This window comes from Megalops cyprinoides, chromosome 5 (assembly GCF_013368585.1).
Source record: "Megalops cyprinoides isolate fMegCyp1 chromosome 5, fMegCyp1.pri, whole genome shotgun sequence".
Classification (NCBI taxonomy): domain Eukaryota; kingdom Metazoa; phylum Chordata; class Actinopteri; order Elopiformes; family Megalopidae; genus Megalops; species Megalops cyprinoides.
In genome coordinates, this window is record NC_050587.1 from 2,760,829 (window position 1) to 2,775,344 (window position 14,516).

Genomic DNA, 14,516 nt, shown 5'->3' on the forward strand with positions numbered 1-14,516 from the left:
ATTGATGGATCTAGAGGATCTTAACTGAGTACTCAGACTGTGTGGATACTTTCTCTAACAACAGTGTGTTCTACTGTGTTCTATTTCAGTGAAACTCTTGAGTGTAGGAGAAGGTCAGGGGAGGGGGGGATGGGTTGTCTAACCATTCATCCTATAAATAATTTGCAAGTACACATCATATGCAGTTTTTCAGTTACACCTAGTGAATAAAATGCACTTTTACTCATGAGTCCAGAAAATTAAGACTTGTTTTAACTTAAACATGAATTACCAGCCGGTTATCGCGCTATCAGGAATTCTACAGTTGAGGGGCAGAAAAAACAAGGCCATTTTAAATAAATAAATGATTAGACTCAGGGCAGTGTAGGGAGTGGGGGTGGCACAGTCGTCTCAAAAGCCGCAGAGGATTGCAATGAAATTGAAGGTGGGCTCCTCTCGTGGTTTCCCTCGCCACTGGAGAACAAAGGAACCGGCGTTGGAGGCACATGGCAAGTTTTCTGTGTAACCTTGAGCTCATCCTTCACTGCGAGCAGGGGCCCAGCCTCAGGCTCATTCTCACCCTTGTCTCCACTCCGTTTGTGAATAATCGAATCCAAAATGGCCACAGCTCTCCCTTTGATATAGGTTCGTCCGCGACCGCAGATCCCCACCGTTTGCTGCTGACAGCTCTTTGGTTGAAACGGAGTGCAGCCGGGCGATCTATTTCATGTGTTTGTGTGGAAAGCTCACACTGTGAAATGTGGAGGGTTTTAATGATTGAAATTGGCTCAAAGCAGGTTTATTGAGGAGACTCAACTGGTTATGGTCAGGAAGCGTCCAAGTTCCTCTGCCAGAGTGGACAAAAATACATAAGGTTATTAACATGGAAATCGTGAGATCAGACCTTTACCATGGTTATTAGTGTTGCAAACGCCCTGCTTCATACAGATGCAACAGAGGGAATGAGGGATTTGGTTTCAGTGAATAGATAACCAGAGTGCAGCTCTGTTCCTGATGTGCCTGTGTGCACTGCATTTGACACATGTATTTGTTATTATAGTCTTCCAGCTGTCATGAAAACATGCATTGGAGCACAATGATTGCGTTCTACTCCATTTTTCCTCTGTCTCATTGGTCCATATGCATTTGTACAGAGTCAAGACTGCAGAGCCATTCTGAGTTAGACGTACCCATTCCTCCCAGCCATAAAAGTCTGAGTTCAGATTGTGAGGTTAATGGCAGTAAGATCATTGGTTTTCCCATCTTCATTGATATGTATCTTGGGTGTAATCCCATCGTTTTGACATTTGCTGTCAAAGACAGTGACACCTAAATTCCCTATTCCTGCTTTGCATCCAGTTGAAGTGATGTATACAGGACACTGCCATAGTATTATATTAGTATTAGTATATAATATTACTAATATATTATATTAGTATTAGAGTAATATAACATGTAGGCAAGCTGGGTCTTTAGCTGGTGGAAGGGGAAGAGTGATGGGGAGAAAAGTTTGTCTGGCCCATTAATCTGACATGTATCACTGATTGTAGATGTTGAAATTTGGCATAACAGTACATGACGACAATTATGAATGTAAACAATGAGCATACTAGTGAGCACAATAACGTCAAAGATAATGGCAATCATTGCAGCTGTAGTGGTGCACAAAGAACCTGTAGCTCGCTACTCATCTTGGCTTCTTTTAGCATGGGAGAAAATTCCTTATATGCACCTCCTCTGGGCAATATGTGTCTTATGTCATTTACTGTCATTTACCTGCTAAATTTAATTGGATGGATTGTCAAGATCAGTCTTATTTCCATTGTGTTAGGCTCTCCTCCATCACTGGCAATAACGAGCACATCTTTCTATAAATTACATGCAAATAAGTGGAGAGAAAAAGGCAATTTAGACTGCTGGGCAGTTGCATGAGTCCATTGTGTTCAGGGTGGGCCAGTCCCTCTGGTGAGCATATGTGGAGAATAGGAGGAGAAAATTTATGTGGTATTTTTGCAAGACAAGAGAACGACAAGAAAGACAGAGAAAATAAACTGCTGCTTTTCCCTCCATTTGCTTGTCCGACTCTAGCAAGAATGATTTTACAGTGTTAATTGATTAAATTAAGTAGCCAAACCTCATAACATCCACAGATAATTTCACTTTGCTCTCTGCTGAAAAACACATTTACAACCCAGCGCAATCCTACCCTCTTCTCTACGCTAGCCTTTACACCCTGTGTTCCAGGGACAGGTAACACACCTGAAGAAAGATGTCCAGTCCTTTTCATTCCAGATGGCTTGATCTCCTGTGGAAAGGCCGGTAGGCTCCTTTACTTAAGTTATGTTTATTTTGATTATTTATTATATATTACAGAGAATAACAAAATAATATGGAAAAAAAGAAATTTTCTTTTGGTCATGGAACATGTAGGGCATGCATTCCATAGCATGTGAGCTTAAGAACACAGACTGTGAATTAACTAATTAATAAATGTGACATAATTTTGTTAGAAATGGGATTGAACAAATAGATTGATAATCGCGTGATAGTACAACTTGAATTTGAAGGTATGTTCTCCACTCTAGGGAAAACACTGGAAGCAGTTCTTTGGTGATGCATTTCTCTGTAGACAGACTTGCTTTTTCCCCTCCACAGATACTCTTTATCTATCTGTATAGGAGAGCAGCCTCTGCTATGCATTTCTTGCATTTCAGAAATAATGCAACATTGGACATCCTGACAGCTTTTCGCTATGTGACATTTATAGGAAAATCTAGGTTGTCAGAGTGTTGCTTCTACCAAATGTCTCTGACATATGATCAAAAGTAACAGGTACATTGTCAGATTTTTGTTCAGGTTAGTCACAACAATTGCAGTAGAATAGTGGTAGAGAGTCAGCTAAATCACAATTTATAATCTGCTGTTAATTACTGTTGTAGTCCCTGCAGGAATTTACATTTTTTTGAGAGCAGCAGAGAACAGTACTAATGACAGCATTAAACTTACCGTATGTATATTATTCATTCTGAGTTGCAGAACAAAAGTGATGTCTCGTTATACTATCATTTTAGAGAGCTCTTTTTTATACAAGTTTTATGCATGAAATGAATAATTATTTGATCATACAGAAGGGTCTAATTATTTGGATATAAGCATTTTTACACTGACAGAGCTGAATTTCAGGTTACTTTTTAAGCATAGTAAAAGAGGATTTAATCTTGAGTGGTTGTAAGCTTATTGTGTTATGTTCCAAGTGTACCTCTTCTTCTAGATCCCATTCCTCAAACAGAAGAATTGACCTTACTTTCAACAAACCAGGACCATTGCCTGTACATCTTCCATACAGTTTGACCTACTTGCAGCTGGTGCTGATTCATTTCTCTTTTTGTAGTAATTGTACTTGTGATTGAGTTCACTTTCAAGTGGAGTCATTCAGTTGCCCAGTGGTGACAGGTCAGTGGATGTATTGTGCCATATAATATGTGTGAGTCGGCTTTGCAGCATGCAGTGTGCCCCGAGTTTGGAAAGACACCCACACAGACAAATTGATTGAAACCAAGACAGACTTGGTTCAGAAATACCAGTCTAAAGTTACTGCATGTAAATGGAATTTACTTTGGCATATTTGACATTCAGGGGGACACACTTTCAGTGGAACATATTAATAAGCATTCCTCTCACTTTTCCTCCTGGACTTCAATCTTGACTTTGTTAGTAGTGTCCCAAATACCAAAACGTGTTTCGTTCCGACAAAGAAGCAGATCCGATGTTCGTAGAAAAAGACAGGAAGGTTTATTTGCACAGCCGCCCGTGGGAACATCTGTATGGAGCAGAAGTTCGTCAGGTACAATGTATGGTTCACATTTATACAGTTTTCAGGAGGTACATTTACATGTGACGGCCAGGAAACCCCCTGGAAGGGAAGTCCATATACGGTCATAAGGAACCCCGCGTTCCCCAGACTGGAAGTAGCGGTAATTGTGAATTGGCGCCTTTTTGTATTCTAATACCCATCGCTTGTCTCTGGCGTTTGTATTCTAATATACATTGCTTGCCTCTGGATCAAACGCCATGCCGTTCCACAGAGCCGTCTCCTAACAACTTCAAACCTTGAAGTCAAGAATATATTCTGATTTGACAGGCTTTTATTTAATAATAAAACAATTAGGTTTTATTCCACAGAGCAGGCTTCAGTCTAATTAACACGTCTCTTTGGTTGTAAAGCATACCATCTTTGTAAAACATATAATCATGCAGTTTCTCTTATCTTTATTCTGCTTTGGGTAAATTCCTATTGTCTTCCAGTGTGTATTGGTACTACTTTTGCTTCAGAAAGTGGATCTGCATCTCACTGACAACTTCATGAATATGGATCCAGATTTATTCCAATTCTTTTCTGTTTGCTGTTTAGGATTGATGTTTGATTCTAACAGAAAATAATCCCGTTTCTGTAAGTGTCTAAACTCTAAACACATATTGTTAAACATTAATGTTTGGCTCATCCGTACATGGCATACTTTCCCATATTGAAAGAAAAGCTCTATCAGTGGTAATTTCTATTAGTGCAGATTACAATTTAAAACTAATTACAAAACATTAAACTAAACCTAACATTTAGGATGTCTGAATGTATCAGCATTAATTAAACCCCCTCACATAAAAAAAACAAGTATTATCATTATTAGTGTAAATAATAGTTATAATGCTATCCCTCCTCTTAGCACTGCAGTTATTTTTATCTTAGGGGATGCTTCATCAACTGTTATTTCAATTATTACCTTTAATTACAAGCACAGCACAATAGTATTATGAATGTGGTAGGCAATGGGTGAGGAAATAAAATGTTTTTTCTTGCCATGTTGATCTTGTGTAAGCATCACACTGAACAGATAAAAATTTGTCCACAGAAATGTCTCATTTTCTTAGACATTTGAACTTCATAAAATCAATTTCCTCTGGACCCAGGGTTGGCAGCATAATCTGCTCAAATAAAAGGTTTTACATAGCTGTAATTAGTGAACAAAGGTAATTTAATACAAATGCAGATAATTATTTTTACATACATTTTTGCTGATCACTGTTCCACCGGCACAGATGACCTACTTTGAAGTATTATAATGAACAGTGCTTTGCAGTGCTTATCTATAGAATAAGGTCAAGTGTGCATAATATTAAATTCACTGTTGAATTACTTATGATTCTGGGCATATATCCCACTTATATCAGCCTATCAGTTTAACTTCAAATGTACATGTTAAAGAATTACACCTCATTACACATGTCTAATTACACAATGATTGCATAAATCCACTGAACCAGTGGTAAACATACTCTAAGAATTAGGGTTGCCAACCATCCCGTAAAATACGGAATCGTCCCGTAATTGGAAACTAAACAATGTGTTCGTGTTGAACTGATATGGGACGTGCTTCGTTCCGTATTTTGAGAATCAATTCAGTGCAAATCTATGGGAGAGAAATATTATAAGTTAGACTATTAAGACAGGGCGATTTGTATGAGATAGAAGGAAACCCTGCTGCTCTCCCTCAGCCTGTCTGTCATGTTATGCTCCACTACCCAAACAGAGAATGCGCTTCTCATTGGTTGTGAGTCACGACCGGTGAGAAGCGCTGTCAGCGTTGTTACGATATGCCTGACAGCGCTAATGATTGAAATTCTTTCATAATACCAGGTTTGTTTTATTCGTAGGACTCGGCAATAAAACCATAACAATAATTATTGGGATATAATTTTCGATAGAAATATAACAAACGTTTGATATAATTACTTTCCATGCTTAGATAGCAAGCACAGAAATGAATCGCGACCTGCCAATCATGTCACAGGACTAGAGGTATGTATTGTGCAAGTCAGGGTGCACGGTCAGAGGTATAAATTCAGGCCAGCACATGGTACTGTTTACCCACTACAAAGTGGCTGACAGGCTTGTAGATGGAGCATAATAAACAAAATAAGCAAAATGAGCGACACCAAAGAAAAAGAAATGCCCATGCTCGAAGGACGAAGACATTGTCGACAAGAAAGGTCACTCAAGTTCAGTAGTTTGCAGATATTTTGGCTATTTACAATCCAACAAAAACAGAGCAACGTGCACTGCAAACTGTGCCGAAGACACGTGCCATCAAAGACAAGCAACACCACAAACCTATTTCATCATTTGAAACAATATCACCCGTTAGAACACGCAGAAAGTAAGAAATTACAGTCCCAAACGAGTGTTGTTAGTGGACCCTCGACAAGCACCAGGCCAGTTCCTAGTGCAACTACCCAGCAGTAAACAATCGTATCAGCATTTTCCATCACCGTGCCTTACGACAAAAAAAAAGAAAAGACACAAAGACATCACAAATGCAATTGCATATTGCATTGCAAAAGACATGGTTTATATATATTGTTTTTCTTAAAATACAGTTCTGTTTTATTCTAAAGAATGGGAAAATAATATATGTTAAACTGTTATTTTGCACAGCCCAAAAATTATTGATTATTATCTGTTACACACGGATTCCTATCGCTCAAAAACACAAAACTGATCAAATTCAGGTTTGTGTGTTTGCTTGTCTTAATACATGGGCCTATAGATACATGTCTGGTAAATGGTTGAAGCCATTGCAGTTTCCTTGATGTGATTATGTATGCTATGAATAGGACTTCTCACAACCAAGTAGGCTATGTGGGCATTTTATGTTATATCTTTAGATACAGTAAGTCTACTACTGAAGGGTAATAATGCAGATGTAAGACCCGTCCACAGTAGTCGGAGCTCCTCAGTTCAACTCCCCCCCCCCCCCGTTCCTTATTTACATTCCATGAAGTTGGCAACCCTACTAAGGATATACCGTAGCACAAGAAAGTTCATAAATGAGACTTTATGAAGAGTTAGGGGAGGGGTGGGCGATATATCGAATATAGTCGATGTATTGCGGCTTGTTCTGCGTGGGATGTAAACTATATAGCGAAGTACATCGAGTACAAATTGTCACATAATTTTTTTAAGCCGCTGGCATGAGACTCACTTTATCGTTTCACTTCTTTCGCTCTCTCCTATGGCTCTCTCCCTCTCACAGACACAAAAAGAAAAAAAAAAACTCACATACACACGTCACCCATACACACCCGCCCATCCAGACCACTTTCCTGGGCAAGTGTGTGTGCCGTAGCCTATATACAGGATTTGTATGGTCATGAAAAACATCATGGAATTTGAAAATAGCAGTTTCCAGGCCTGGTAAAAATAAACCCACAAAATTTTGGAAAAGTCATGGAAATTTGCTTCACAAATACCTGTATAATAGAGTATATGTGGTTCCCTTTTGCACGTAACTTATTTTATGCTATGTAGCGTGCATGTTACCTTATATGGTTTGTTATGTGTTCATTAGCGTTTTAAGCTTCTTATCGTTTTCATCGCCGCATTTGCTATATTTTTTTAATGTTAAAATCGTTGTTTCCTCAAAGCTAAAATTAGCTAGAATTTTTCCAATCTCCTGTTCTAATCGCACTAGTGTTAGCATACGCACTAAATGGCTGATAACACCGGTGTGAACGTACACACAAACGGGTCAAACAATACTTTAACCCTTTGATGCATACAATCACACCAGTATGATGATTCTAGTAGTCCCTGCAACATATTTCTGCATTAAAACATTCTTGTTTATATTCATTAGTGGTTTCTATTGGAACAATTTTAAACTTGCATGCAAAAAGGGGGAAATCACAACCAAGTTAAATTTAACAAAACAGTATTTATTCAAACCAGGCGGTGGTTTTGCTGCAATTTTGCAAATAACCGTTGTTCAACATCTTCCTTGCGATACCCACACTACTGCCAGACGATGGATCCAGTGCTGTTTCTTTTCGGAACCAATTCGTCCACCTCCATCATCTATTACCGTTTCTGAACTCAACACGTAAAAACTCGCTTTGGTGCTTTTGATCTCTCCAGGCTCTTTCCCTGTTCCCTCTGGATACAAAAACACGTCTAACTTATATACAGTTTTCATACACATTTTTACCAATAAATTTCCATGACTTTTCCATGCCTTTGAGGCAAATTTTCATGACCATACGTTCTCCAAAACATTTCTGTATACATGAAAAATAAGAACAAAAATCCATGTCAAAATTTATCACAGTATATTTTAACTTAAATTAATGGTTTGATACAAAATAAACATTTGTTTAAGTAATGCTGACACACCAATAAGATGTTTACAGAATATAATGTGTCAAATTTCAAAATTTCAAGATATATATTGTGTATCGCGATATAGCCTAAAAATATCACAATATTATTTATAGGCCATATTGCCTAGCCCTAAGTTAGCATTTCCTGCTATGTAGGTACCAGTTATATTGTGATTATAACTACTATGTAATTACACACATATAAATACCACTTCTTAATCGTAGCTTCCACATGATGCATGCACTCTAATGATGCACAAGAGGGAATGGAAACCTCGAACACAAATGTCATACTTGTAAAGGAGGTGAGCCTCTCTTCGAAACACCCCCACACCATATTTGAAAGTATTCAGAAACTGATGGTTTGAGGGAACCTACTATGAAATTCTGCCAGATTGTCAGAATTGGTTTCCCAGCTTTGCTAAGAGTTGCACTGAATGACTACTGTTAGAGCATGTATGTAGTTTTGTCAAAATAATCACTAGGAGGTGCCCTCTCAGGGCTAGCCCACAGCAAACCCCTGGGGTGGCAATTAGAGTAATTTACTTCAGCATGGATGATGAGGATCTTTTATTAATGAAGCCAATGCCCTGCTATATCCCGAGAAAGATTTGGACAAAACAGTGTGTCTTTTTGAAGCCTTTTATTTAAAACAACATTGAAACAAATAAAGATTTTGGATTTTAATAGGATCAGTTTTGGAAAGGGCTCCCAAACCAAGCAAACAACAATAAGGCAGTTTGTTGCACAAGCAACAGCAGGAGGAAGGAACCAAACGGAACCAAACCTATGCGTGCAGACGTTAAAGTGAGCTCAGATCACCGTGCTGCTAACCATCTCTTATGGTCTTTGACCAGACACCACGGACAGGGAGCGCGCAGGACCAGTTTGGCTCAAAAGGCCAAGAGGCTGCTGTCAACATCCACCAGTAACAAACAAAACCCGAGGGCCTGGAGAACTGAAGGGTGAGACCCCCGCATGGGAAACATTTGCCTTAAAGGCATAGTGGTGTTGGGTAGTGGCAGAATGGGTCTGATTAAAGTGTTGAGATGATGTTGTCAGGCAATAGATATACTGTTCTGGCCAACCTGAGAGATAATGATTTGACGGAAGTGGCGCAGAGCACTCCTCCTACTCTTCCCCCTCCTTCTCTTACTTCAGTACAGGCCCAGCCCAATAAGCAAACTGTGAAAACATACTTTAAATTACTCCAAGCAATCCATCACATAGAAATGATCAAACAGGCAATTGACTCTGGCACATTCCCCAAAGGAATGATGCGTCAAGTAAACAAATTGACAGTTTATAAAGCCATCCTCCCCTTCTGAGGAAACTAAGAACAAAGTCAAAGCCAATATGCTGACATGGATAGACAATAACATGAAAATTTTGCAAATTCATTATGATCAGGTCATAGCTACGCAGACACAAGACTTGGGCCCTTTAGATCAGGAGGCCCTCAAAATTGCAACAGTCTGGGCCAAAGTCAGATATAAACATAAATTTAAAGACACAATGGTCTATCAGCTGATGGAATTGTTTGGAGTTTCTCAGACCAGGGAGGGGATGCCAGACACACAGTTGGGACCTCTAACCAGTACATTTCCACAAACAACCCCAAGATCTGCCTCTCATACATCAGTTTCCAAAAAACAAACATATGCTGAGGTGGCTAAGGCGCTCCCTATACCAATCACCATTCAGACAGAGTTCACTAGTAGGTAAGGGTGCCACCTTTGATTTGTGAAAATCCAGGACACTCGGACAAATTTCTTTTTTTTTGGGGGGGGGGGGGGGGGGGCGGATTAAACATAAACATTAAACATATTTGCAAATATACTATGTTACTATGTTAACAGTTGTAGGACTCCCTATTGCCACTCTTACCTATATTTGTCCCAATGTAGATGCACTCCCTGACACAGTTGCACTCACTCTGGTCTCCTTTGTCTGCTGCTGTCCCATTATACTTTAAATACAGATTTTTTACTTTAACGTGTAAACATATACTGTCCAATTATAATCTATTATAAAATCTAATCATATGTCCAAAGGTTTACTCCCTTTAGCAATGAAAACATGATTAGATGTATTATAATAGATTATAAACAACTTTTTAACTCAATGGATTTGGGCAATCTAACCCTGCGCTCACACCGGCAGCGACAAGCGACAAAGCGGCCGGAAGTCATTCATTTCCAATGGTCGCTGCGTGACACTGAGCAACATAGCGCAGCGTGTCGCCTGGCGACAAAATCGCCACAACTTGGCGAAAAAAGAAAGTTAAGCAAAGTTCAACTTTATACAAATGAGCAGCAACAGAGTTGAGCAGCAGCCAATCAGAGGGCAGATGTGTTCCTCTTCCACGCATGGATAGCGGCGATTGTGAATGCTACTTTGCGGTCCATGGTGAAACGGTAGTGTTTGAAGCAAGATCACACTATTTACAGGAAAATAAATTCACTCCAAAACACATTTTTCAGCGATAATGCACCTGATTTGTGAGTTCATACATATATTGGGGGATATATTAATTAGACCTGACTTTAAGAAAATACAAACATACAACTCCACGATGAATATAGCAAAGATGATGTAAATATAACATATAAATAAATATAAAATATAATAGGCTATATATTTATAATATTTATTAGTATATACATTTTTTTAGAAACTTGATGCATTTCCTGTCAATTTGTAGCCCATTTCCTCAAAACTACGTTAACAGCTGCCACAAGCTGGCTGCAAGCGACAGCGACACAGTGACTAGTTGCTGCTAGGTGATAGCGACACAGCAACTTGGCGACATACAGCAACAAAGTTGCTGCCGGTGTGAGCGCAGGGTAACACTGACATTTCTCACCTCTTTTTCCATGTGTATTTCTCATCCCTTTTTGCTGCCTGCAGAAGTCCCTGCTGTCCCTGAATGAATGCTTTAATACTCGAATCATGAAAGATTTATTGCACTTACGTTATTGCCACAATCCATACATAAGTAGCTGTGGCCGTGAAGCACTCCGTGGTATACACTGCTAAGCTCTGCTACTGCTATCCTGTCTTCCTCTGGTGAACCTTTTTTTTGTCATAAAAGTTGCAATGGCTAGATTTTTGCGTTTGCTTAATACAAAACTCTGGTGTTTCTTTGTGTTTGTGTGATTTTCCAGCGCTGTTTTTCCTTCATATTTAACTGAAATTTTGGCTGGACACAAAACACAGGTGGTGGAGAACAGGTCTCCTTGGGTGGACCTTACCCATTCAGAAAAATTTTCTCTTTTTGCCCATTCTGAGTTGTACGTTGTAAATCGTTTTTTCTTTGATGCTGGTAGCTCGTCCGATTTTGTTTTCTCCCCCATTTCACAAAACCAACAAAATAAATAGAAAGTTTTTTGAAAAAAACTAACATTACCTCTGACTAGCAACTGAACTCATGGTGGGGTTGTGGATGTGGACGTGCACAGCAGACCGACTGCCTGGGCAGTTGCTAGGCAATAAGGTAAGCTTTCGTATTTCTGCTACCAATCAAATAAAAGTATAGACATGGCCAATCCTCACTGTTTTACCCGTTTTTACCCATTTACGGACACAGGATTGGACGTATAAACATAACCATGAAGAAAACAGAATAGCAGTAGAAGGAAACCAAATGAGGTTTTATTTGAAATTCTAATTTAAAAGTACATTTTCACAAAAAACCAGGACAATTCGTGTCCCGGGAAAGAATATTAATTTCCCGGGACAGTCGCTCAAAAAAGAGAACAATCCTGGGAAAACCAGTGACGGCAACCCTACCAGTAGGCCTTTAGACCCAGCTCCTGAAAAGGGGCCCCTAGAGCCCGGGTGTACTCACCTTAACCCACATACCCACACCTAGGTTGCCGGCCCCCAGCTCCTTGGTTAGTCTAGCGCCACCTAGGGGACATACAGAGATTACAGAGAAGGACATTGCAAATACATCAGCACTCACTGTCAACGAGTACTCACCTGTTGGTATGCCGCCTGCAGCTCAGCTGTGCGTCCTGAAACAAGGAAAGAAAATAGTAGTGCAATCAGATATCCATAACCCTGACCCTCTGACCTTCACTGAATCTAATGACAATGTATTGTTTACGGACACAAGGACAGACATGATTTGGAACAAAAGAAAAAGGGGAGGTACATCAGGGGGCAGTAATGTCAACAGTCAACATTAATCACAAACGGAGGAACTTTCTGATGGGATCAGATACACCTAGAAACAGGATATTTTATTTACTGCCGAAAATCCACAAAGAAACTGAGGCATGGATTGTTCTTTTTTCAGGTCCCGGCTGGATGTCCAATTGTTTTGGATTGTGGGAGCGAATCCTACAATGTAGCACAATATATTGACTTCTATTTGAATCCCCTGTCTCATCAGCATGCCAGCTATCAAAAAGACACATACAATTTTCTGGAGAAGATTAAACAGGTACAAGCACCAAACAAGGCCTACCTTTTTACCACAGACATGGACAACTTATACACTAACATAGACAGTAAGGAACATATTCTCACGTAACCTGGATCCTTCTAGGCCTGATGAACATTTATATGGTCGAGTGGGAGATGGCGGCTCTAGCAGAGTGCCCCTTCTTGCCCATGGCCTATTACTGATATCTGGATGACATATTTGGGATCTGGACACATAGCCTTCAACAATTTGAACAGTTTTTTTTCAGATTCTCAATACTCACCATCCATCCATCAAATTGAAATACATGTTGGAGCAGGAGTTGGTTAACTTTCTGGACACCATGGTCTTCTTTTCTCCCCCCTCACATGCAGCCTGCAGACAGCTGCTAACAAAGGTCTACCTCAAAAATACTGACACACATGCATTACTACATAAACATAGTCATCACTCAAAACACACATTCAAGAAGCTGGTGAAGTTTCAGGTCCTCTGATTCCATAGAATATGTTCCCTTTCGAGTTACTTTGAGGCGGCTACCAGCACCTTATTTTCAGTTCTACAACATAGGGGGTATTCAAAAAGAGTCTTGAGATACACAAAGACGGAAATTTTAAAGCATTTGATGATGAAAACAGACAGAAACAATAAGAATTTGGTCCCACTAATCACTACTTTCACAGAATCTAACAAGACTTTGGCCTCAAACATTAAAAATAATTTTGAGAGCCTAAACAGAAATATTCCACAACTGCAATCATTCAGAATGATTGCGGCCTATAGGAGAAACAAAAATTTGAAGGACATGTTGGTGCATTCCACAATATCATCCAAACTCAGGAACTCTATAACACCCTATCAGGAATATTTCTCACCTCTAACATATATCACAAACAGATACAGCAATACTTCAGCACCTATATGGAAGTCAACGACACTCAACTCAAAAAACTTGGTTTATCTAATCAGGTGTAGCCTCTGTGACAAATTGTATGTCGGTGAAACTCAGAACACACTATTAATATGACTCAAACAACACATCAAAGTCAAAGTCAAATTCAACTTTATTGTCAATTCTCCAATATGCACAGGACATACGGAGGATTGAAATTGCGTTTCTCTCAGGCCCACGGTGACAATAAAACAGTTTGACATAACACAGTGACACTTAGAGACAAGAACAAGAATTTTCACAGATATACAATAAACACAAATGGCTCAATAACACAGACATAAATAAAATGTGTGACATTAGAGACAGAACAAGCTACAAATATTTACAGTAAGTGCATCAAGGCACATGGTAGGTTTAGAAATATAAAAATATAAATATAAATTCCACAGGATATGATGTAGACTGTTATATAAGTAAAGTGACTGTGCACATATACAATATACAAAGATACCATATACAGACAACACTTACCAGCCATTTCCAGTCACATCGCCTTTCTGGCCTGAGGATCTGACCTATTACTAATATGTTTATTATTATATGGGTTATTAAAATATGTATTATTTTATTAGGGGCCAATTGTAATTGTTAGAATTTTTCACTATTATTATTATACAGCGGGGACAATAAGTATTGAACGCATCAACATTTTTCTCAGTAAATATATTTCTGATGGGGCTATTGACATGAAATTTTCACCAGATGTTGGTAACAACCCAAGTAATCCAAAAAAATAAGTCCATAAATTAAGTTATGTGTAATAAAGTGAAATGACACAGGGAAAAAGTATTGAACACGCTTGCTGAAATTTATTTAATACTTAGTAGAAAAGCCTTTGTTGGTAATGACAGCTTCAAGATGCCTCCTGTATAGAGAAACTAGTCGCATGCATTGCTCAGGTGTGATTTTGGCCCATTCTTCCACACAAACTGTCTTCAA